Raw genomic sequence first — 27,406 nt, 5'->3', positions numbered from 1 at the left:
CGCAAAGCTTCACCAGTACATTATGTTTGGCTAAATTTGGCACCTCCCTCCATTATAATCAGTGTTCAGACTTAACTACATACGTGGACAAACTCCCAGAGAGTTTTGTGATAATGACCTTTCAGATTGTCTTCCCCTCTCTTATCTAAGTGCTACAAAAATGCTGAGTGACATCAAGTGTCTAGATTTTAACCCCTGTCTCTCAGGCCATCAACTTGTATCTAGGTGATACTTTTTAGAATCATTGTGGGTGAACTTGCAGTCCAATTGGTTGTTTAGGGTATCATGGACCAACCCACAGGTTGACTGCATCCTGTCTTTCAACATGTTATATTTGACTTTGTTCATTTGAAAGGTTTTTTGCAACGCTGGCTGGATTGCTCACTTGGTTGGAGTATCATCCCATACACCAAATGGTTGTGGATTCCATCCCCAGCCAGAGCAAATACCTAGGATGTGGGTTTGATCCACAGTTGGGGTACACACAGGAGGCAACTGATTAATGTTTCTGTCAGTCTATCACTCTCTCTCTCTCTGCCCCTTCCTCTCTCTAAAATCAATAAACATATCCTCAGGTGAGGTTAAAAATAAAAATGAAGTTTTCCATATGCAAGGATCAAGGTAGCAATAGGATTCAGAAATGAAAAATCCATAAGAGAATCTCTTCTTCAATTATCTGTCTAAGAAAGTAACATTTATATTTTTACAAATAAGAATTCAGCTTTGTAAAACCTTGATAAACCCACTAAAACAACTCTTGTTCAAGCCAACAATAACCTTTATGTTGCTAAAGCCAATAATCAGAGTTTGAGGCTGCAGATGGCCCCTCCCATCAGCAGCATTTGACACAACTAATCACTCCTTCTTCCTTGAAGTCTTTCCTTCTTTTGGCCTTCGGGTCCCTGCTCCCTTATTCATCTCCCGACACACTGGCTGCTTCTTTCCAGGTTCCATTTCCACTTTTTCCTTATTTTACCAAACTCTAAACATCTGGCTACTCCAGAACTTATTGTTCAGACAGCTTCTTTATATCCACACATTGCATTCAAGCTGTGACTCTAAAGATCTGAACAATACCAGCTCTCCATTGAACTTTGTTATATTATAACCAACTGTCTTCTCAACATTTTCAATTGGATGTCTAATAGGCATTAAACTTTACCTCATATAAAGTAAAACCTCTTGATTCTACCTTAATCTTGTTCCTCCTGATGCATTCTCCATCTCTGTAAATGGTAGTTCTATTTTGTCATGTGCTTAGATCTAAAAGCTTGATTCCTCTGTTTAACTCATAACTTACCGCCAACCCCCAAATAGATCCCATTGACTCAATTTTCAAAATAGAAGCAGGGTGTAACTATTTTTCTACTCACAACTATATTTTAGTACAAGATACCATCACTCCTCAGCAAGAACATTGCAATAGCATTTCAATCAGGACCTCTACTTTTACCTACAGAAATTCAAATAATTATTTTAAAATGTATGCCTGATCATAACTCTCCCCTACTCAAAATTCTTCTGCTTCCCATAGTAGGAAGCAAGTCTTCCTGTAGTTCACAGAGTTTTATCTAGCTGGGTTCACACTACCTCACTGCACGTATCTGCTAACCTTTCCCTGTTCTTCACTGTGCTCCAGCCATGCTGGGGTTTTTTCCTGCTATTTTTCAAATGTGCTAAGTCACTTCTGTCTAAAAACCTTTTCTCTTGCTATTTTTCTGGCCAAGAAGAATCTTCTCCCAGCTATAGAAATGATTCATCACTTCTTTCCTTCATTTCTCTACTTGTCTCTCAAAAATATCATGCTTATTCTTATAATACATTAATCTCCATTGCACTTTCATGATCTAATTTACTGTCTGTTTATTTATTCATTATTTTTCTTCCCCCATCAATTCCACCAGAAGGTAAGCTCTACATAAGCATGAAATTAATTTTTGTTCACTGCTGATCTTCAATATCTAAAACAGTGCCTGGCACATAGTAGGTATGCAATTAAAATTGTCATATTTGTTTAATGAATGGTAATTGTACTAAGTAGATGTTCATTTGAGCCCTGGCTGGCATAGTTCAGTGGATTGAGCGCGGGCTACGAACCGAAGTGTCGCAGGTTCAATTCCCAGCCAGGGTACATTCCTGGGTTGCAGGCCATAACCCCCAGCAACCACACATTGATGTCTCTCTCTCTCATTCTCTCTATCTCCACCCTTCTCTCTCTAAAAATAAATAAATAAAACTTTAAAAAAATAGTTAAAAAAATAAAAATAAATAAACGTTCATTTGAGCTTGAAAATAAAATGGCTATTTTATAGTAAATGCTGCAAAAATCTAGGGAAATTGGGGCTCAGGTTACTAGTCAAGGTATCAGTGATATAATTTGAGGAAGGTTAAGCAAGTTATCCAGCCCAAGAAGAACCCTTAAACTGAATGCCACTGGAGCTTAAATTTCATCTCTAAATATTAAAGCTCAGGAAAAAAGGAAACTATCTCATTCATGAAGTCATGGAAGCAAAAACTGACAGGTCACTCTGTATCCTATTTGTCTTAGATTGCCACACACTGTAGTGACAGAAGACAATCCATCTCATTATGGTCACCAAAAGAAAAGAAATCCTCAACATTTTCCATAAATGTGATTCTCTAGAAAAAATCTGTTGCTTTTTTTCCACCGATGTGTAAAGATAAGTCATAGTCTTGGTGAGTATGATGATCAAATGAGGCAACTGACAATTCTTCACTATCATCTAAGGTAAATGTGATGATCTTGGTTAATTTTGCTTGTTTTTTAAAAAATTCTCTTAAATTCTTGGTTTTTCTTTTTTTGTGTGAGCCAGTTCTGAAGTTTGATTCTCTTTGCAAATAAATATTTCCTTTTCTTTCTCTGGGTTATTCTGCACCCAAGCATACGTGATTGATTAAATCGCCATCAGTCACTGAACCCCGCAGCACTCTGCTCAGGACTAAACTTTCTGATAGTATTTTCTGCAATTTCATGTATTTCCATCACACTGATCGGCACATTTCCCTTCACGTATGAGCTACTAAATAAATATTTGCTCATCTATATGCACTATGGCATTCTTTAAAAAGACCTAGATTTGGAAGTTAAAGAAACTCTGCTTACATTCAGGGTGTGCTATGCTGAGAAGTTCTCATTATCACTGAGACGATGATGTCTATCGCCATTCACAGGGCTGTAGTGAGGAAGAGAAGAGCCCTTTCATGGAGAGCTCATAGCACTGCCCCTTGCACAGTGTAGACATCTCTGCTTCTGGTTAAATCTCAGTTAATCTCCTCTAAGATTGCAGCTTCTGGAGTCTGAGTTCTCTGGCCATGCGGTAGAGTCCCTGAATAAACTTTACAAAGTGCTGATCCAATGGCTTTACTCGCATTAATTAGATTCTCAGATAATAATCTGGTCATAGGTAATATTTCAAAGCTGTCTAGGTGATTCTAATAGACACCTTATGGTAAGAACCACACTGATTCAGTCAGTCCTCCTAAATTCAGATCCAAGCTCCACCACTTACTTGTGGTCAAATAAATTAATCCTTCTAGGCTTAGTCATCCAATCTGTGAAATGGGGTTAATAATGGCACCTTTCTCGCAGGGTTGTTATGAGGATTCAAAGAGATAACCAATGAAAAGTGCTTAAAATACCATCTAGTATATACATAAAACTCAATGAATGAGAGCTAATATTATTAATAAAGATCATTTCTATTTCATTTCTCTCAAAGATAGGGACTGTGCCTTGTATTCAATCTCACCACAGAAAAGAGATCATGTAACTAAAGCATGCTCCATTCATAATTATAAAGCAGTAGGGCCTTCTTTGGCTATGTAGCAATGCATAACCCCACAGAATCAAATCTCATTGAAAACCATTATCCACTCATAGCTCAGAAAAGATCAATTGGGAGCTGCATAGGGCAAGACATGTACCTGGGAAATAAATGATAACAGGAACATCACAAAGGGAAATGAGATGATACTGAGCAACCTCACCATTCTGTCCTCTGCTGGCCTTAGTGGGGAACAATGGGAAGGGAAGGGTGTGCTCTAACACATTTAAAATATGAAAAAGAGAAGTTTCAAGGAATGCCATGGTCTTTAAGACGAGGGCAATATTGATTATGGGGTGGGGAATCTCTAAAAGTTTACCTGTACTTCTCTGACATGAAGATTGAGCATGACATAAGCAGCTACAAGATGGTATTAAAAACTTAGTGGTGTTCTATGTTTCAGTCTTCAGAGCTAAGTGGATCAAGAAAGATACACTGTATAATGGCTAAATGATGTCTTCTTCATTATATTAGCACTTTACAAATTCAGAAAGGAACATTTACTTCACACCATTTGTTTTCCTTAGACAGTTTCAAGAACAAAAATGCCAAATAATTATATTCTTGTTACTCTCCAGAATTTTCATTTGTTATTCAATATAAAGACTGATATGAGGAGGTAAAAAATAATTTCTCTTTACCTATCAGATACAGTTTACTTTTATTACCCAAGCTTTTTACTGAAAATTCAATAAACCATTCATATTCTACCATTTATTCTATGAACTTTGCATTCTGTTAATTCCCACACCAACTACATAATACAGGTAGATTATTTTTCAAAAAATAAGTTTGTAGTAACAGTAACTAAGTTAGCATACGGTGAACTGTTCTATTTCTTGGCTTTTTTTTATTGAAAAAACATGATGATGATTATTTCCAACATATTTAATAAAGTGCTTTCGATTTGACTATTTCTATTAAATTAACCAGATGGTGATAGCACATAATTTCACCCAGAAATGTACATTAATTATTAACAATAAAAGTAGGGCAAAACAACAGACTTCAGTAATATAACTGCACATCTGCAAAGGAGATTGTTGGTGATTTGGAAATGCTAATTCTGTGATTAATCTTCCATTTGGCTACTGAGCAGCAGAAGTCGTGCAAACAAGAATGCTAAGATGAATGATGGAGCATTCAGACTTCAAATTGGATTTTGATTTCAGACAGCAGAAAAAATGCTTTGGTAGGCAGTAGGAACTTTCCACCAAAAATGTGTACTTTTGTCACAGAACCATTTGGAGAAAGATGTGTTCCATTGTCTTTATTCGAGGCATCTGTTCCTGGGATAACACAGAAAATCCTGTCTTCTTTCTCTCCAAACATTTCAAATCCACCATCCTGTAAACTCTTCATAAATTATCATTTCACATTGCCTGAACTCTCCTTTCCATAGTACAAATCTTCTACTGTTATAAAGCCTACACATCTGAAATACAGCATGCAATTCTGGGCACTTTACTTCAAGGAAGATATAATAACAATAGAAAAGTTCCAAATAATTAAGTAGACAGACTAAGGCTCTTCTGTGTAAGAACAGACTAGGAGAAAGGGATGCTTCAATCCAAAAACAGAAAGAAAAAAACCTTCATGTAAATGATGAATAGGTCAATTCTATATTGGATAAGCAACTATCAGATGTTGAGAACACAGAAAACCAAGGAGTCCATACTGTTAGCCTTTTGAAATGGACATAGCATATATTATCACTTAAAAAGCAGAGTTAAATTTACCTCATAGAACTTCCTGATCTTTGCAACCCAAAAAAGAATATGATTTGGTACTATAATTTTAGAAAACTTTTCTTAAGTCCCACAGAATACATCCATAATGAATAATAAGCTGCTTTAAGAAAATAGTCAGCTAAAGATAACTAATTTACTTTCCTAAGGCAATGAGTACACATTTTAGACCCCGACAGTCAGTCAGAAGAGATATTGAACTAGCTCTATATTTTCTACTCAGAATAATATAATCACAACAAACAAAATTGGGGTAGACTGACCAATTAAAAATAGAGAAGAATACAATCACTAAAATAAAGAATAAAAGAGGAGTTGCTAAAACCAGTCTATAAAAATGGTTGTATGACAGAAAAGATTATATGGCATAACATTATACCAAAAAATTACCTAACCCAGACAAAATGGGCAAATCATTAGAAAGAAACAAAGTATTAAAACTGACTTAAGAAGGAACAGAAAACCAGAATAGATTTGTCACAAGAGATTAAATCACTAATCAAGAAACTTTCTGCAAGAAAAAAACAAGACCAAATAGTATCAGTGGTGAACTCTAAGAAACATTTAAGGAATTAACACCAATCCTTCACACACTCTTGCAGACACAGAAAAGGAGGAAGAACATAGCAACTCATTCGATGAGGTCAGTATTACCCTAATACCTAAACCAAAAACATCACAAGGAAAGAAAACTACAAGCCAATATTCATTATAAACAGATATGAAAACTTCAACAAAATACTAACAAACCAAATCCAGCAAATACAAAAGAGCCTTAAACACCAGGACCCAGTGGGATTTATTCCAAAAATGTAAGATTAGTTCACCGCAAGAAAATCAACCAATGTAATATGGTCATATTAGCACATATAAAAGACAAAAAACACACTCTATTCTCAGTAAATACAGAAAGAATTTGATAAAATCCAACATCCCTTCATTATAAATACACTCAGCAAATAAGGCTAGAAGAAAACTCCCTCAACCTGATAAAGGTGGTCTATGAATAACACAATCAGCATCACACTTAATTGTAAAATACTGACAGTTTATCCCTTAAGATAAGCAACAAGATAGTATGTCCACTCTCATCATTCTGACTAACATTGTATTGGAGCTAATAGCCAGGGAAATTACACAAGAAAAAAAAAAATAAAAGTCTTCCAGACTGGAAAGAAAAAAAATATAAAACTATTTGCAGATTACACAATCATATAACTTTGGTGGATTTCTTCATAAATCTATCAAAAAATTCTTAGATTAATAACAAATTTTAACAAGGTTGAAAGATACAAGATTAATATACAAAAATCAATTGCATTTCTATACATTAACAATGAATAATACAAAAAAGAAATTAAGAAAACAATTTCATTAAATAGTTAGAATTTAAAATTTGGGGTAATAAATGGAACAAAGAAAGTACAAGACTCGTACAATGAAAACTATAAAATATTGTTGATATAAATTAAGGAAATCTTAAATAAATGGAAAGGCATCCATGTTCATGGACTGAAACACTTAACTTTGTTAAAACAAAAACACTACCTAAATTGACCTACAGTTTCAATGTAATCCATCAAAATTGTAGCTGACCTCTTTGCAGAAATTAATAAGCTAACCCTAAGGGACCTCGAATAGCCCAAAGTTTTTTTTTTTATTAGAAAAGAACAAAGACAAAAGACTTACATTTTAAAACTTGGTGCAAAGCTATGGTTGTTAAGACAGTTTGTACTACCCTATGGGTTAGGCACATAGATGAATGAAAACGAATTGAGAATCCAGAGTAAACTCTTACATTTATGATGAATGATTTTCAACAAATGTCCCAAAGTAATTCAGTGGGGAAGAACAGTGGTTTTAATAAGAACAACAACAACAACAAAATTATCCTGAATGCCCTATCTTAAATCATGTATAAAAATTAACACAAAGGGGTCACAACCCTAAAAGCAAGAGCTAAAATTATAAAAGCCCTAGAAAAAAATATAGGAGTAAATTTTTGTGAACTGGGTTTTTTTTTTAGAGTTGACATCCAGACACAAGCGACAAAACAGAATATAGTTAAATTGGACTTCATCACAGTGAAAAACGTTTGTGCTTCAAGGGACACTATAAGGAAAGTGAAAATACAACCCAAAGAATCACAGAAAATATTTGCTAATCATATATCTAATAATTTCCTAATATCCACAATACATAAAGAACATTTCAAACTCTTACACAATAAAAAGACAAGCAAATAATGCAATAAAAAATTTGGCAACACATTTGAAAAGGCATTTTTCCAAAGAAGACATACAAATGACAAATAAGCTCATGAAAAGATATCATTAGGGAAATTCAAACCCAAAGCACAATGGCTATAACTGAAAGGATAGACACAAACTAGTATTATTGAGGATGCAGAGAAGTTAAAACTCTCATTCTTTGCTGGAGGGATTGTAAAATGATGCATCCACTTTGAAAACTGATTTGTCAGTTACTCAAAAAGGTAAACACAAAGGAAGCTTATGACCCAGAAATTCTACTCCTAAGTAAATATCCAAGAGAATTGAAAACACATGTTTACAGAATAAATGTTTATAGTAGTGTTATTCACAATAGCCAAAAAGTATAAACAGCCCAAACATCTATCAATTGATGAATAAATAAACAAAATATGATATCCATCTAATGGGATATTTGGCAATAAAAATCAATTAATTACTGATACATGAGACAATATGGATGGCTCTTGAAAGCATTATGTTGTTGAAAACAAACAGCCAGCACAAAGCTACATATAATGTATGATTACATTTACATGAAATTTTCAGAATAGGAAAATCCTTAGAGACAGAAAGTAGAGTGGTGGCCACTAGACGCTGTGCAGAGGGGACAATGAGAGTGACTGCTATTGAATACGGGGTTTCTTTTCAAGGTGATGAAAATGTTCTGTAATTACATAGTGTTTTGCACAGCCTATGAGTATACTAAAAACCACTGAATTGTATACTTTAAATGGGCGAATTTTATGGTATGTGAATTATATCTCAATAAAAATAATCACAGTATTACTTATGCTGGTTTCTAAGTTTACTATTTCATGGGTACAAACAGAAGTGGAACTCCTTTCAAACTATTTATTACCACCAGTCCCTCTTTAGGCAACTGGGGAAAAAGAGTCTCATCCAAGCTAAGGCCCTCTGACATGGCCTGTCTCTTAAGGTATCTATCACAATTGTTATAACCAACAAAAGTAACAATCGTGGCACCTAATCACAATTGTTCTTTTTATTGTATGAACACTGAATGATAAAATCCCTTTACAGTGATTGCAAAATAGTGAGAAAATTATGACATGGTTCAAGATACAAAGATGTTAAAATATTCTATGCTTTTATTCTTTTTCCTTCTTATAACTTGTAAGTATTATAAGGGGAATACTGTGTTGTTCTGTATTATCATAGAATGACTTATCAAGTCTGTTTGCTCATATATTAAACTAAAGTTGCTCCTGTGACCTGCCCTTCAGGTTTTTCCTTGGGGACATTGTCTGGTCAAACGTACCATGTGCTTTAACAATGGTTAATTTAAAAAAAATTCTCTAGTCAAGATAATCATGAATTATCTATATTGTTAGTCTTTTATATTACAAGTTAAAGATAGAAAACTGCCTCAATCTCCAGAAAATCCCCATGGTGTGTTATAATTCACACTGGCTCAGGGCAAGGAACACCAGGAGAAGAATAGGCAAAGGAGTAGGAGAGGGGCATGGGTAAATTAACTAATGGAGGTTCCAGCCTCTCAGACAAAAGTCAGAAGTCCAGAGGTCTGTGTTTTAAAGGAAAAAATAAATTAATACTGGATCTAGCCCAAGTGTTTGCATTTGTCTATCTATTCATCCAACCATCCATCCACCCACACTTTGTTCAATATTCCAATATGTTGCAGGCACTACTCTAGGACTGAAGCATTTAATAACTAAAGAGGCCAGATTTGATGGGTAGGCATTATGGCAGCAATCCAGGTCATTTTCAAGGTAGGCAGATAGGGTTTCAAACAATAAATCCATTACTGTAAGACCATGTCAATAATAGAGTGCCTAAAGATGTCAAGCCCTGTGCTTGCTCCTTCCTGTACACTAACATATTTAGCCCTCAAAGAATGTGAGATGAGTATTATATTTTTATAAATAAGGAGCATGATAATCAAGGAAGGTAAAGAACTTGCCCAAGATGCAAGAAAGCAGAATCCTCCTACAATAACTTAAAAGAGGCAGAATATGGATTCTATGGATTCTGATTCCAAAACCCATGACCTTTCCATTAAGCCATGCTGTGCACAAGATTCTCCCATGTGGTTGAGCAGGCAATCCCAGCTAGGCTGAAGTTCAAGACAGAGTTATAGCTCCAGAGGGAAAGGATAGCTCTTGTAACAAAAAGTGAGGTCATTATCTTATAGGTTAACTAGCATTATCAGCACACTGGAAATCAGGCGCCACCGACTGATCAGCTGGAATCACTGACACTGGCATCTGCTGGTCTGGACCATCTCAGGAACTAGGTACAGGTGATCTTGATGAGGGAAAGGCATCATTTATTCCATCTGAGAGGGACTGATACAGTGGCCCATTACAAATTAAAATTAACATGCAATTCATTCTGGATACCAATAGCAATGCTCAAATTCTTACCTTCTCACCAAAAGTTGAGATTTTCTTACCTGACACACCTTCCAATATTAAATGGAAACTTTACTTTTCTTTCCCAATATAAAAGCAATGCCTCTTTGACCTGGCAGCCAAAGAGAAAATAACCTATTTTAACTTATTTGTGGGTTGCTGTGAACATACTTTGATTTGATAACTCTTAATGAGGACAGCAGACATCAGTGATACAGACAAACCATTGGGTTGAAAACAGAAATATCAACAGAGGCAAAATCTTCTAATTTTCTCATCTTTGGTGTACATTAGTTGGTTAATGGACTTGAGCCAGGATATCTACACAGACCAAACAAAGTGGATAATTGAGCAATTATCTGATGAATTTAAACACTAAAGAAAGTGACTTTGTTTAATTAAAATTTTGTTCTAAACTGCTGGAGCATCTTTCTTTGGGGAAAAGTCGTGGAGCCAGAAGCAGAAGTAGGTGTGCGTATTTCCATTTCCTTATTGCATTTTAGTGCAGTCTCAAGAGACCTAGCAGGGACTCGATCTTTGGGTTGTTTTTTATAAGCTACGTGATAGTGATGAATCTCTGCTGCCATCATTGGGAGGCAGGATACAAACAGAAATAACATATGGCAGCATATCAGCTTTAGCCCTTTTCGGGAATGTTAGTGCTTAACGATTTGAAAGGGAACAAGTCCCCTTCCCTGGAGCAATCTACAGTCCAAGCTTTGTAGTTGCAATGAGGTAATGTGTCAAGATAATGGCAGGATCTATCCAATCACCACCCTCGGTTAAGGAAGCACCAGCTCCTCATACAGTATGATAGATAAGGGGTGGGCAATTGGGATCTAAGCCTTGGCATAGGGCACTGGCCCAAAACTGATACCCATGGAGCTTTGGAGGCAGCCAACTGCTTTGCAAGTAATCAGGCTTGAAAAGATTAGTCCTTATCTGTAAGTATTACTATACGCGCTTAATAGAGGAGAAAACAAAAGCATGGAAAGTTTGAGCAGCTATCTCAAAGACGTATATCAAAAAACTGGGAACCAAGGCCAGACCCCCAGTCTGTTGGACTCCAAAATCACTGTATTCTAATGTCCTCACTTCCCCCCAGAAAAACTATTCTCACAAAATTAAAAATGAAATACGTCATTATATAATTTATTACCTGTCTTCAGGATGTTTTCACTGTAATATAGGATAAGGCAGTTAGCTAAGTATAATACAACAAGCACATCAGGCGTGACTGGCCCATTGGACCAGAATGACTCAGTCTGCCAAATCATGAAACAAAGGCTATTACTCAGAACTCAAAATGAAAGTAAGAATTAAAACCAGATACAGAGAGTATGGAATATGTTACATTCATGTGGAATTACCTAATTTATTCATTTTTTCTAACATTAAAAAATTACCTAAATTATTCAAGTAAACACAATCATATGCACAAACTAACAAATATTCCAAGCAGGCCAAAATATAAAATTTAACCATATTTTTACAAATTGAAACAGATTGATATTGGAAATGCTATATGATCAATCTTTTAACTAATGAGAAAAATTAAAATTTCCATTCACCAGGAAGTTTACTTTCAAGTTCAACTCTACTGAATATTACCTGTATAGACACAGTCAAGACTCCTCAAAATTTGCAGACTCATCCAAAAGCATTAGCCAAAACCTAAACAAAAAAAAAAGATAAACATTTAATAAAGAGTGTCTGTGTCTTTGGTAACTAGTTAGCAAGAAGCCATATAGCAAAAGCTGGAGAGGTAAGTGGTCAGGGATAAATATAAATTCTGAGAAAGACGTTTACTAGCTTCTAAGACCTCCTACAGAGGAAAAGCTGCTTAAAATGGTGCAGCTACATGTCTAGCACCAAGTATAAAAAATATCCAACTGCAAAACATTTTGTTCTAAATTGAGAAATGAAGAGTTTTGACTGATTATACTAACTCGAATCTTTTTATGTGAATGGGGGAATGTTACAGGACTTCTATATTAGGTTCTGTTTTCCAAAGACAGCTCAAAAGTTCTCTCTTTTGGAAAATTATGGCCAATGAATTTTAAAAAATTAAAACATCCTGACTTGAAAAGCAAAGCCAGAAATGAATCACACATAAATTTCAAGAATGAGAGGGAATTATATGTCATACGTAATAACAAGTGGCAATCCCAAGACTCTAGACTGGGCAAGAATTGCTATGAAAAATTTCCTGGTTTAAATAGCAATTAAGGATTTAATGGGGGAAAGTAATCAGGAATAAGGGTGATCTAGCCAGTCAAAGAGCTTTAAGTGGGCAATACAGTACTCAGAATATGCCCTGTGAATATTCATGAGTTGATCTTACTGTGACTTACCTACATGGTGATATTTTCCGGTAGGAAAACATTTGACAAAAAGAAAATAGCTCATATGCTTCTGAACATTATAAAATTCATATTGTAAAGGAAGAAAAATTAAGTGCTATGAGTAAATGATGGACATTTGTATAAAGTGGCAGAGAATAGGTGCTCTGCAATTTACAAAAGTGATTAACCACTTCAGAAAAAATATATGCTATTTAATGTGCTCATCCCAATAAATTGAAAACACATGAGAATTGGTTGGTTTAGAAAGAAACATCTTTGTAGACTACCTCTCAAACATTTTTGCATATGCATATTCACTTAAGATAATTGATTTCATTAAAATGGAAATTAATTATCTTAAACTTTTAAGAAGAAGTTTAAGATAACTATAGCCCAAAAAAATGGGCTATAAAGAAGTTTCAGATAAGAAAAAATATTTATGTGCAAGTTTAAAAAAGCCTGCTCTTTTGCTTTTATGGACATACCAGGAGGAAAAAAAAAAACGACAAAAAAAACAAAGCAGTAACAGAAGCAGCAACACAGTCCACTCAGGGAATAAAGGATCTACTTAGGAAAATGACATGATTTCAGAGCCCCCAGGGAATATGGAAAGCAGGAGAATTAAAATATGTATGTGCTGGTGAAATGTTGGCTTATGCAAAAGAACCCGTGGAGAAAATGCATCAAGTTTGACCTGAATTAGCCAGACAGGCTGCCTAAAGCTGTGTCTGCATATCAGCAAATGGTGTGAGAAGATTAAATAAATGTATATGTCGTTTGTTGCCATAGAACTTTCTTGTGAACATACTGTCAACACCATTTTCTTTTTATGTCTTCACCAAAAATATGACAGTCAGTCAAAGTGAGTGGTTTTCCCACATACATTTGCTGTTCTTGTTGTTGTTTTCTTTAGAAAGTGGCTGACCATAGCTTCTAAGTCTGTAGGAGGTGAGCCCCCCACTTGGGTGGTGTGGAAAAGCCCAACATCTTTCATGACACTTCACCTCACAGAAGTGCCTAATGTCCTCTTCCACCCAACCTTCTCTTTTTGGCCTCACAATCGTGCATATATGTAGCATACACAATTTAAACAAAGGAACATTCCCTCAGCAGCTTAATAGAAAATTCTTGATCATAGACAAAGAATATTTGTCCCCTGCAGCCTCCAAAAAAAGTCCAATATTTTCCCATTCAAATTCATTGAACTTGGGGTTCACTTCAAGTTCTGTGCTGGGCCGTGTTAAAAGAATATATACATTCCTACCCTGTGCCCACCTCCACCTTTTATACAAAAGTTTGAGATTTGCCGGTCTCTCAACTTACTGTGAAGATGAATTTAACTTCAAGGTATTGAAACTTAACAAGAACTCCAAACATTCTTCATTTCCATCAAAAGTAAAATTCTTGGTTGGTTTGCTTCCTGGGGAAAAAGAGTACATGATCACTAGGGAGATGAATACTTATAATTAATACACCCTGTGAATGTCAGCTTCAGCATAACTTTTCCCTCCACACTTGTCATGGTGTCGCGTTCATCCTTGAGGGATCCATCAATTCACAAAGAAGCATCGGGAGGCCGGAGGAAAGTTTGTCTTCATTTCTACCTTCTTTCCAAGGTTAACTACCTCCAGATCACATTCACTCTAAAATAAGAAACTCATATTTTTTCCTAGGGTTTTAGTTCTTACATGTAAAAAAGAAAAGAAAGAAAAATTAGGCCCAAAATGAGTGTGATGCATATTCATGAAGGGCAAAGCAATACTCAAGCTATTGTGGTGTTGGTGACCTTGAGCTGTATCAGTTGACTGACTTTGATCTGTAAAGAATCTCATGAAATGCACTCCAAAGATACTGATGATCCACGAACATATTTCTACTAGTAAAAAAAAAGGTAAATATAGACTTATAAATAATGGTGTTAATTACAGCAGAGAAAGGACAGTGACCGGTGTCACTATACTAAACACTTAAGCCTAAAAAGTAATAATCATTCTGCCGGACAGAAAATGTGTAAGTAAAATAGAAGCAGAGCAAAGGAAAAGTTGACCTTTTTGCTATCTGCTACCTTTACATTTTTGTCCCCAAGCATTACACCAGGTCTTTTCTTATTCTTGATTTGTATATAGTATAAAAAATCCTTTGTATTATATTTTAAAAAAAATAGTTCCATGGTTCTCTTCTGCATTTGCTCTTTGGTGTGTATTTGTTCTCTCCTCCATCCTTTTAATCTTCGACTCCAACTCACGTTAAAAGCAGCATAGCCAAATATTCTCTACTTCATGCTCTGAATGCATAAGCTGAACTTTGCTTTTCAGACTCTCCTGTCTCGTCTTTAGATACTAATCTGCCTCAATACTAATCTAATGGTGTCTGTTTAATTCATAGTAGGAAGAGACTCTTCTAGTTTCTTCTCGGTCTTATTCTTTTTCTTTCCCTTTCTCTGTCTCTGCTTCCACTGTGTTTTAATACTCCACCACCAGCATCAACTACAGCCCTTCTTTCTGAATCTATCCTTGTTCTTGATTTTCTTCCTTAGCACACTGTCCAATTCCATTTCTGACTAGATGCCCCACCAGCAACTGAAAATCCATGAACCCAGAACTTAGTTAATCAACACTTGACCCAAATTAGCTCCTCTTCTACAGGGTCATATTTCTCTCAAACAGCTCCACAAAGTCAGGTCATAAATATGGTCAAACAGAGAGAGCTGACTCAACACACCTGCAGAACGAGACACTCAGTATTTTGGTCCTGAGGTTCTCCTCCTGACTAATTAAAACAAAAAGGCCAGAAGCACATACAGTTCCCAAAGCAGATCATCCCAAGTTTTACTTCCAGTCAAAGTCTAATAAGGCCTCTTACTGACATTATCACTCTTATTTATTTGTTTGTTCATTTATTTATTTTTGGTCATATAAGAAATCTGAAACTGGCTTTCCACAGACAAGAGCTTGCTGGGAGTCCTGTCAGTGGCAAAGAAGATCTGAAATTTCAGCTTCTGTAAGAGAAATTGCTCCCACCCTCACTCAGGGTTCTTCCCATGCCTTGACACCCCAGAAATTCAGATACATTATACATTATGCATAAGGAATGTATATGCAATTTACAATGTGTTCCAGGTGGTCTCGTGCATGTTTACTTTCGCCTTGCTCCATCACATTGGGCACCTCTAGTTTAGAATTGTCTTTTCTTACTTTTTATTATGAATTCTAGCATGCTATAATCACTTTGTCCAAGGTTCTTGTCACTTCCTTTAAAATAAAAAATGGTGGGAAATATCATTTCCTTCAGCATTTGATAAAGATTAAATGGAGAGTGGATTGTGTTTAATATGTAGCTCTTATTTTTAGCAAAATTAGTTCTTCCAGATATATGAGCAACCCATCCCTAATATAGACATTCTATGACCCACATTTGAAAAGTACTGTTCATGTTTTTCTTCTGCATGAGTTCTGCAGCATACTCTAGCTACATCATTGATTCTGTGACTAATTCCTCTTATCTGAGTTCAAATGCTTCCCACCGTATCCACTACTCCATTTTCATTGATTTTTCACAAGTATAGACATTTTGAAAATGTACAACTTTCTCTTCTCTGTGTATTAAACTCTCTTGAAAACAAATTATGCCCTTCCATTCATAAATCTTACCCTGGTAAGTCTCAATGGAGACCTAGGCAATTATATTTTGTGTATGTGTGTTTAAATATTATTATCTTTGCTCTCTCCCACTCAAAGTAATTTCTTTACTTTGAATTCCCCACATCTTATCTTTGGTTTCCTTTGTCAGTTACTTTTTAAAATTCGGACTCATGATGCTCTCATTCTCTCAACTATACTGAAATACTGAAAGGTAATCTTTGAGTCCTTTTAATGTTTTCTCCAGCAGAGGCCACAATTTCAATTACAATAGATGAAGCTAGTATCAAGCTTGGAATAAAAGAGATATGTAATATATCACTACATATGCCTGCAACAGTTCTTATAGTTTCCAGTACTTATTGTAGTGTCAGATGGATTATATATCCTCATTAGCATCCCTGCAAACACCATTTATAAATATCCATGGAAATTCTCCTATTTCTGCAGTTTGTAGATCCTGGAGATAAGAAGGAGGGAGTTGTTTAATAAACACAATTTCTGACTCCCTCTCCATCTTTTAGGCTGAGATAACTTAGTTTGCCAGGCACTCAGGGCACAGTGTTTAGTCAAAGTATTTACTTCAAGTTGTCAGAAGCAAGAGGCTAAGGAAGAGATTAAATTTATTACACAAAGACATGTATTTACATAATCCAACTAGAAATTTCTTGAAAGCAGACACATGCTGTTAAAAACAATAACCACCACCACAAAAAAAAAAAACTTGAACAGAGGGTTTTGTTCTTCTAGTAGGTGCTGCAACAGTTTCTCACAGTGAATGGACTCCAGGGCAAATCTGCAGCCGGGCAGCTGAGATATGTTATCATGGGCAAGTTAATGGTCTGGAAGCCACAATTCACATCTTCAAAGGTATGAAGGAGTAACCAGGCCTTGTGCTTACAGTAAATGAATGTCATGCAGCCTGGAAATCAAGTAAGTGAAGTAGTGACACTAATAATAACAAATAAGAGTGAGTTTAATCCTAAAGCAAAAATGATTCTGCTTTGGCATCTGGCAATTGTCATATATGCTTTCTGCCTACTTGTAGATGACTCAGGATCTGGGAAAAGTCCTCCCCTAGCTGGGGACCAGAGCACTGTCACCCAGTCACATTGTGATTAGAACTAAGGTGAGAGCAGAAATTTTGTATACAACCACTCCTTGTCATCAAGGGATATGTGTCACTCATAGATGGAATAAAATAGCACACATGTAAAACATAAGTGCTACTAAGCACTGCCTCTGAGAAAGTTCAAAGAAGAGAGTGATGAAGATGGCCTGATCTAAATACACAAGTCTAATGACAATATTTACTGATATAATAATAATAATTACAATTATTGTATAATCTATATATTAACAAATTATTCAAGTGCTTAAAATGATTTAATCCTCACCTGACATCTGGGGGGTAGATAGTATCATTGCCTTCACTTTCAGATTAGGAAAGCAGGTTAGAAAAGGTCACATAACTAGGCAGGTAGTAAGGTTTGTCACAGACTATGACCCAGAAGAGTCAAATCCTCAACCTAAACCCTCATAGAGACCCTCAGCAGGACCTGAAGAGCACAAAGGACTGGCAGGCCAAGGGGAGAATAATAAGCTGTGGAAAACAGTGCCAGATTAGCTGGATGGGCTCAGAGAAACTATTTGGAAAAGGGAAGACACACTGAACAGGTAGGTGTTGGTCAGATTTTGGAAGGAGAGTGTCATGGTGGCCTTGTAAATGCAGAACTGTGTAGATTTCTGATTTCCCCCAAAAACTCAGTCTATGGAATTGATAGAATTCTTTTCTTTTTTAAAAAATTAATTTATTGTTGTTCAAATACAGTTGTCTGCATTTACTCCCCATCCCTCCTCCCTCCCCTGTTTCCACCCCCTTGGTTTTATCCTTTATAGTTGTTCCTGAAAACCCTTCCCGCCTCCCCCCCCATTATCCCCTCCCACCTCCCTTCTGGTTACTATCAGATTGTTTTTAATTTCAATGTCTCTGGTTATATTTTGCTGGCTTGTTTTTTTTTGTTGTTGTTGATTAGGTTCCACTTAAAGGTGAGAATTATTTTCTTCACAAGCCCAGAAAGTATTCATTATCAAACGTGAACTTAATTCTGGTCTTCATACAGGAGAAATGAGACTTTTGACAGGTCACTTAATTGTTCCCAGCCTCAGTGTTCATATCTGCCAAAGTGGGGGTAACATCTTGTAGGTCACAGGACTATTGTAATGATTAAATGAAGTAATTCCCACAACAGCATCAGCCCCATGCCTGACATATAGCGATCACACAATAAATATTCATTCTTATCATAACCACTTTGTGCAAGGCACTGTTCTAAGAATCTAAACAAGCAAAAAATAGGGTATCAACTCTTAAATTGGTTAAGTTCAGGAGAGGTATATACACACAGTGGCCGCTCTGCAAGTGAAATAACACAGGAGCACTGGCTCCCCTTCTCCATGAAGACTTCTAGTAGTTGCAATCACACAGGCATTGCTCCCATACTCAGCTCCTTATAGCACTTTGTTTGTAGCATATACATTGATAGGTTGAATCTACAAAATAATACATATTCAGTAAGAATGAGCCTGTTTCCCCTCTAGTGGGAGTAGCTGTAGAACATGGAAAACAGAGTTCCGAAGAAGAGGCAGGTAGGATACTAGAGAAGGGGGCTGAGTGGTGTGTACAAGCTGGCAATGTTCTCCTGAAACTAGAGAGAAAGAACAGGGTTAAACTAATCGGTTGGATCAATTAATTTAAGGTATCATGAATGTCTGTAGTCCTGCTCCAAAATGATACATTTAAAAAGTGGCTTCGGAATGACATGTTTCCATGCAGCTCCCCCTCCAGCTTGTAAACTCACCACCGTGCTTTTCCAGACACTCAAGACCCTCTTAGTCTTTCTTACAGAGAACTGTCCTACGTAATTAGGTTTGCTTTCCTCAGAGTCACTTGCTCAAAGGTACTTTTTGCTTTCTTCCTAATTTCCTTTTTTTTCTGCCCCACATTATTAACTACATTCCTTAGGGCAGTTCTTCTCTGGTTATATCAGGAGAGAAGCAATGTAATTAAATTTATCTAAGGTGTGAATGACTGATACCTTCTTGATCTTACCAACACTGTACTCACTTTGAAAATGTATACTTAAAATATATATGTTGAGTGTCAGATTATATTTAGAATCCAAATTAAGCTCTAGTCATAGAAATCATGTTTTCTTATGCCTTGAAGGGAAAAGAAGATTTTAGGCAATACAGGGGAGAGGTTGCACTGTTTTATCTAGCAATGTGCACAAGTATCCATTCCTGTGGCATGCTTGATCCAAAATTTCCTTGTTACATTGGAAAAGACCCTCCTGTAAAACACTGTTAATGTGATACTGTATTTAGAACCAGAAGGAATTTGAGCAAATCTACCAATGGTTTTGAATTATGCCTCCCAGGAAGATGGTGAAGATTCCAGGAAAGTTTCAGCCAGAGAAGAAGCACAAGGACCAATGACATTCAAATTGGTTTGACATAAAGATAACCAGGTAGACAGAAACATTCTGACTTTTTAGCTCAGCTAGGGACTTACAGGCCCCCTGATGAAAAGGACTCCAGCCAAAGCATTGAGGAGCGCTTGATAAAGATGTTTTCCCAGTATGTGGCAGCCGTTAAAAAGCAAATAGGTTTCCGGGATATAACAAAAAGGGTTGGAAGATACAATGGCACAATGAACAATGGAGGCTTTTTTCTTCAGAGAGACTGGACGCCTGCCACCTTCCCACCTGAAAGCTAGGAGGCAGGTTGAAAGAATCCTGAGCAATGTGCCTGAGACAGCTCGAAGTGAGAATGATCTGTTCTGAATGTCTGGGAAGGCAAATTACTGGCAGTCAGATGGAAGGATTCACAATTATGAAAGGCACGGTGAAAGCTGATCAGATTCTCCTTTCTACTAGGCTTCATGCTTCAAAACAACCCCAACTCCATTTTATTAAAATGCCCATCGCTGTCAGTAAAGGGAGACGGGAGTCTGCTTGACAGCACTGCCTAAAAGGCATTGTTAGGGATGCTGGCAGGGCTCTCGGGCCACCTGACCTAGACGGGGCTCTTGCTAATGCATCCTCATAGCACAGTCCTGGGAGCTAAAACACATTGCAAAGACAAGTCAGGCTGATTTCTAGATTAAATTCCCCTGTCCACTGCTGTGTGCTTCACCGAATGTGGTAAGCTGAGCGTGAACTTCAGCAAAGGGCTGTTGAGCAAATAAAGGCAGATAAGGAATGTTAAAAGGACTTAAAAAAAAAGTATAAATTGCAAACTGTCAGATCATCCATAGCCTCAGCCAAGTCCAAATGGCTTCATTTTCCTTTTCTAGTCTGGCCAGTCTGCTTGAGTCTCTCCCACTGGTATTTTTGGGATACGGTCCAGGCCATTATGAACCGATCCAACAATGTGCAGTGATCTTGAAGCTTGCAGAAAAGTTTGGGGCTACTTAAATTACACCCCATTTATCTTTACCAGGGGATTGTGTACTTCTGTCAAAAGTATCCTTGGTTCCCTGGTGAGCTAACTTGCAGTAATTCTGTCATTTCGGATAAATTTAGAGGTACAGTGTATAATAAATGCTCAGAATTCAGTATTTCATTTTAGTTGAATCTTCTGTTTCTTTCCATTTCAATGTCTGCAACCTCTTTCCTTCTATAATGTATGGCTATTTACCCTTGGTATCTTCACTAGATATAGAGTCATGACCTTTTTTCAACCTTAACCTTCACACAACCATGACAGGCTGTTTCAATAATCAAGCCACTTGTTAAATGTTTATTTGCCTGCAATACAGCTGATTCAACCTCCTGTATACCTTCATGTGATGTATTTCCTTCTGTAATTGGCACTTAATTAAAGCAACACTTTAAGGAAACTGCTGAAGTTTTCAGGGAACTAAGTGCCAGAGTATGTGGTATTGTGGCAGGAGCCCCGGTCCTGGAGGCAGAGCAGCTGAACTAGACACCAAGCTCCACCCCAATGAGGCTTTGCCATTTTTAGAGAGTTCACTTGGCTCAGCCTTGGTTTCCTCATCTGCGAAATAAGGACAGTGCCTGTTCCCAGTGATGTTTTAACAGCTACTTGATGTGATACACATGAGGGCTATATCACATAATGCCCTTTACTGAGTAACAGGTCTGTTTCTGCTTCTCTTCCCTTGCTTTACTTCTTACCTCTCATCTTTCCTTCTCTCTCCTTCCTTCCTTCTGCCTTCCTTTTCCTATATCCTACTATCTATACTATTTCCCAGCCACACCTTCCACTCTTGCCAAGAAGGTCTATCAACAGACCCTATACGTGCTGTACGTGCTCCAATAGACCCTTTGCTCACATGACCCCTTCATCATGTTCACAATCACCTCTCCAGCTCCCAAACATTATTTGAATACTGCTCTTCCTTTAAGATTTTTCTCCAGTCTCATTTTTACTGTGGACTCTTGTCTGATGATTCTACCCAATATTAAGCTCTTTTTTTCTCAATTTTTACTTATTTACTCTGTGTCACTGTTCTCCAATATTTTATTGGGAAGGATTTTATCTATTTAGTTAGATTCCAATCCCTCCAATATCAAACTTGTACATCTTTTGCATTCCCTGAAGCACCTATCATATTTCTAGGTGTCGTGTGGGTCTTATATAAAATGTTACATTACATTGCATCACTAGATATCAGTCCAATTTTCTCGTTTGGTCTTAACAATGCATTTCAATACACCTGCTTATACCTCCACATGAGAGAATTCTCTCATTTCTTCTGTAAGGGCTTCGCTTCATCATGTCTCTAGGTCATAATTACAGATTTAGCTAATTTTTTTCTAAAACAATAATTTTGAAAGAAAAAACCTTCTGAGCAAAATATTACTATTGTTTGTGGCTTTAATATTAGGGTACTCTAATATCTACTGATGTTCTGGTAAATGGTTAACAACCATCTTTGTGTAGAAAAAAGAAAAAAATCCCCTGATTTATGGTGTTTGTCAGTTTTCATGGTGCAAATAGTTCCATCATGGCCGATTTCAAGCTTCCAAAGTAATTTCACAGAGTGCAGAGTTGGGGAGAGATGTGCACGCTCAGGCTCCTGAGCCAGAGCATGTCAGCTCCAGATCACCAGTGAATACCCCACTATCTCTAAGATGGGTGATTTTCTCTGTTTTAAAATACCTTAAGATCTTGTCTCTCTAGGCAGCACTAAAACAGATTAATTCTGTAAATATCACTCCCATTGACAAAAAAAGCAACAGCTGTCCAGAGACAGATTTGAACTTTCCACTTTTGTCTCAGAATTCTTTCTTAGACTGCTTTAAGAGAGACTGACTTGTTCGTCCTATGATGTGAAGAATAGGAATCATCTCTCTTCATTCATCTCCAGATCAGAGTTATTCTCTTCAATATTAATATTGCTTTATTCTGTCTCTAGTAGATGATGCCATTTTTCTGAGCACATGGTAAAGGAGTGGAAGTCACTAAATGTTTCTTTCATATTGAGCAAGACTTTGGCCTATGCATTAGCCTGGTAGACTTACACAAGCAAACACTGCATTTGTCATTTCAGGCATGATCTTAATTACTTAAAATCCCCCATTCCTTAAGTAATACCTCCAGTCAGCAACATTCTAGTAAATGCTTTTCTCCAGGGTTGTGGATTCTAGCACTTCCCATTATGGCAGAGTTCGGTTTCTGACATGACATCATCTAATCAACAAAATTCCTGAAGATTTATTAGTCAGCTTTACTGAGCTTAGATTCAAAGACAAAAGCACCTTCATCACATCACTGCTTCGTGAACCTATGGTGGTACCTCATGGTACTGTTGCAAAGTGGGTGAGACATCCCTGCATTTCTCATATTCTATTCAATGCCATACTTCTGATGATTATCCAAACTAGAAAGTGTAGTTGGATTGTGTTCAAGGCACCAAAATCCAAGTTTAGATGTTTCATAATTAGCTATAGGACTTTACATCCATTCCTTAATCTTCTTTGGTCACAGCTTCTCCATCTGAAGAAAAAAGGACAGCAGCATATTCAAGAAGCTTTTCCAGCTCCAGCATTCACCTTTCTAGTAGTCTAAGTAGAGAGAAATGGGCTTTGCAATAATAGGTAAGTACCTGACCTTGGTATTTGTGTCGAGTATTGCCTTATATAACATCTTTAAAGGCTGTTTGAAACTCACCAAAAGATGCAAGCGAAGCATAAATTGTCAATACACATTGGTTTATCAGTCCCTCCTGAAGAAAATGTCCATAACTGCCATCCCACACTTCTTCTGCTTCCTTCCAAAGTCATTTCTGTGACACTTTCCCCATTACAACTACTGTTTTGTTTCTTCCCCCTCCCTTTATAAAAATTTGATGCTATTATTTTTGTTTCTCACACTTTGACACACAGTGCTAAAGTAAGACCCCGGTAATGGATTTTATCAATTGCAGAAATGTGTGCCCCTAGCCACCCACCCTATCAAGTGAATTATATGCATCTCAAAATATTTGGATCACTGTCTCTATCCTAAGATTATAATTTTTATATATCTAAGTCTCCTTAGTTAGACCATTCTATTATTTAATGTATACTAACAGTTTGGTGCAATGAAAGGTTGAAATACTAGCTGTCTCTAGCAAATATAGAAGTATAATATACTTGTTTTCAGCAATGTTAACATTATTTTATGTGATCTCTACATGCAACCTAGCAAACAGCAACTCTAAACTACTGAAAAATCAAGAATTCCACTCAGGCTTCTAACCTCATACTGTTCACATGTCAAATGCGAGCGAGAGCAGCAGGAAACTGGCCTGCTCTTTCTAATTACAATTATGATAAGAGTTAGCACAAGTCTACTTAAAATCACAGAACCTTTCAGTGCAAGGCTGGTATTTTATTCCACTGTATATTCATATGGTTAAGTTTATTTGACTGCTCAGGGGAGAAAAAAATCTCTCTCATTGTCCAACACATTCTTACTTAGGATACTATAAGAAGTGACCCACATACAGTCCCACATTGTCTCGTTTTTATGCAAATGACAAAAGCATGTAAAATGAGATGATGGAAAAGGCTTTTCCCCTTCTCCCTAAAACTAATCTCTCCCTTCCAGGGAAACCACAAATCTCGGGTTCAAATAAAAGTAATTTAATTGGGTGGAATTTCTATGCAAAAACTAATGTTAGTTGGACCAGCAGGCAAGTGTAATTCTCTGTCTCGCCAGGGAACCACATTTTCCCAACCAAGCTGAGCTCCTCTTTCCCAGCACTGGCAAGGCAAAAAGTGTTCCAATTAGTGAGGCTAATTTTTCTCCTATCACTCTGCCCTCCTGTGCCAGTGTGGGGTAAGTGAGGGTAGGCTTGGGAAAGTGCTTTAAGTCATTGATGGAAGAACCAACTGATTGATTGATATTGGGTTGAGGCAATCTTTCTGTTCACCCATTGGTTTGCCACTCATCGGGGAGCCAGGAGCACTGAAAGCAAGCCAAGCCTGTCAGATGTGGCACTGAGAACACTGTTCTGTGTGGAATATTTTTGGATGCCACACACCAATCACTCATGGGACTTTGCCACTCAATAAGAATGTCGGATGTGGACTTTAATTATAGTCTAGCAGAAAAAGGGCAATGGAAGGAGCAGAAGCAGCTTTATTTTTAGTAATCTCAGCTCTTAGCCACCACAAACCCTGTGAATCTATTTTAGGGGATTGTCATTGCTGTTTGGTGGCTTTCATCAACATTGCTAAAAAGTACCAGGTTGACAGCTTTGGGGAGTTGAAGGTCCTCACTCTAGGGAAATTGAAAGACATGATGGCCATATATGGGAGGAGCTCGGCCCTGGTGCCTTAGTATTAAACTTTCTGAACCTACTTCTAGAAGATATAGAAAAGTTTGGATTTTAAGAATAATCACTTGCCTTTAATAACTGCCTCAAAACACTTTAGGAGAGAGAGAAAGCTAGTCAGGAAGTCTACAACTGGGTGAGAGTCTTAAGTAGAAATTAAAGGACAGAGAGCTCTCTGTATGGACACTTTCACCACTGTCACATAGCAGTGTTTTCTGATAAAATCATTCATTTGCAGATGAGGCAGTCAGGAAGGCATTGTATTTACTGAGCACAAACTTCATCTTAGGTAAAAAGAAGAAAGGACATAATGACTCTACTCAGGAATTTCACATGTGTAACTTGAGAACAACTTGTCAGTAGGTGGAAATGCATAATATACATACCTGTATTACATATTAATAGTTTCATAGAAATGCTAACTGGATTCAGAAAAATGACAATCACCCTGACTGATATAGCTCACTGGATTGAGTGCTGGCCTGTGAACCAAAGGGTCACCAGTTCGATTCCTAGTCAGGGCACATGCCTGGGTTGAAGGCCAGGTCCCCAGTAGGGGGATGCATGAGAAGCAACCACACACTGATGTTTCACTCCCTCTCTCTCTCCCTCCTTTCCCCTCTTTGTAAAAATACATAAATAAAATATTTTCTAAAAAAGAAATGGCAACCAATTGAGCAGTGATATTTAAGAAGTCAGCATGAATGGACCTGGAGAATATCATACTAAGTGAAATAAGCCAGCCAGAGGAAGACAAATACCATATGATTTTATTTATATGTAGAATCTAATGAACAAAATAAACTAACAAATAGAAATAGATTCATAGATCTAGAGAACATGCTGTCAGCTGTCAGAGGGGAGAGGAGTTAGGGGGCTTGGTGAAAAGGGTGAAGAAATTAATTAAAAAAATTAAACAACGTCATGGACACAGACCATGGACACAGTATGGTTATTATCGGAGGGAAAAAAGGGTGGGGGCAAGCAGAAGTGGGTAAAAAGGGGATAAATGGTGACAGAAGGAAACTTGACCTTAGTGAGCACAGAATACAATATACAGGTGACATATCATAGAACTGTCATCCCAATAAATTCAATTAAAAAAAGAGAAGTTGGCTTTAAAAAAGATGGCTATGCATATACCACCCCATCCTGCACATACACACACACACACACCCTAGCTAAGACTTGGACAAAACTTTCTTTTTATACCATGAGACTGCCATCAGAAGGGAAAGACTTGATACTTGTGAATTGGCAACCTACTGGTGAGAGGCCCCTAAGCCCATTACCACTTTCTGAGCTCTACAGCTCCATTTTTGAACTTAATGTTAAAGGGCAATGAGCCAAAGACATCCTACTTGGAAGCTGCTGGCTTGTTTTATTTATTTATTTATTTATTTATTACATTCAATGTCCTGTCTCTTTACATATTCCCTCATCTTAAAAACCATAGTCATCACAGACTATGAATATTTACTAAGCAAATAAGACTTCAATGATACTGCTTTGGAATTAAGGGAAATTATATTTTGAATAGATAGAGAGCCCTTGAGGAGCTTGAAATCAAATAAGAAGAGTCAAATAATTCTGTGTAAACTTTGAACTACATATAAAAATCCACATAACTTATTCCCAATTACTGTTTATTTTAACTGAAAAACTAAATATTGGACATTTATTGTATTCAATCTCTGGTAGGTGATCCTGGGAATATGAAGTAGACACAAGATGTAGTATTTGCCTCCATGAGAGCATACAAAATAAAAATATACTGTAGATGCAATTACATATAATTCAATGCCAAAGTAAGGGAGTCAAGTAATATGAATTAAGTGAGACCAGATCAGAGAGAGACCAGGATGGGTTGACATATTTAGTACAGACTTTAAAAACTCCATGAAGATAAGGCAGTTATCTAGTTAATAGATAAATAATGGATAATTAATGGATAAATTGGAAAACTTAAAATAAATAATAGTCTTTGGGGCCTGAATTATCTGCTTTAGGATTATTGTCTGATATGTGTCAATATAATAGATGTTGGGTAGTCACAATAAATATTATTAAGTAAATGTATTTAAATTTAAAGATATTTCATTAAATTATAGTGATAATTATTAAATTATAATGATAATGAACAAAGAAGGCCTTTTCAGTGCTACCAAAGTAATAGATACTTTCCCTTTTGTGGCTGGACCACTGTAATCCAAGCTGACTATAACACAAAGTCCAAGTTCCACTGGCTCAGCTCCTAGCCATGTCTGAGGTGTTTCCTGTTCTCATACTATGTTCACATGAAGTCAGCAAAAC

This window comes from Phyllostomus discolor, chromosome 9 (genome assembly GCF_004126475.2).
Source record: "Phyllostomus discolor isolate MPI-MPIP mPhyDis1 chromosome 9, mPhyDis1.pri.v3, whole genome shotgun sequence".
Taxonomy (NCBI): Eukaryota; Metazoa; Chordata; class Mammalia; order Chiroptera; family Phyllostomidae; genus Phyllostomus; species Phyllostomus discolor.
Note: the sequence above shows the minus strand (reverse complement) of the source record.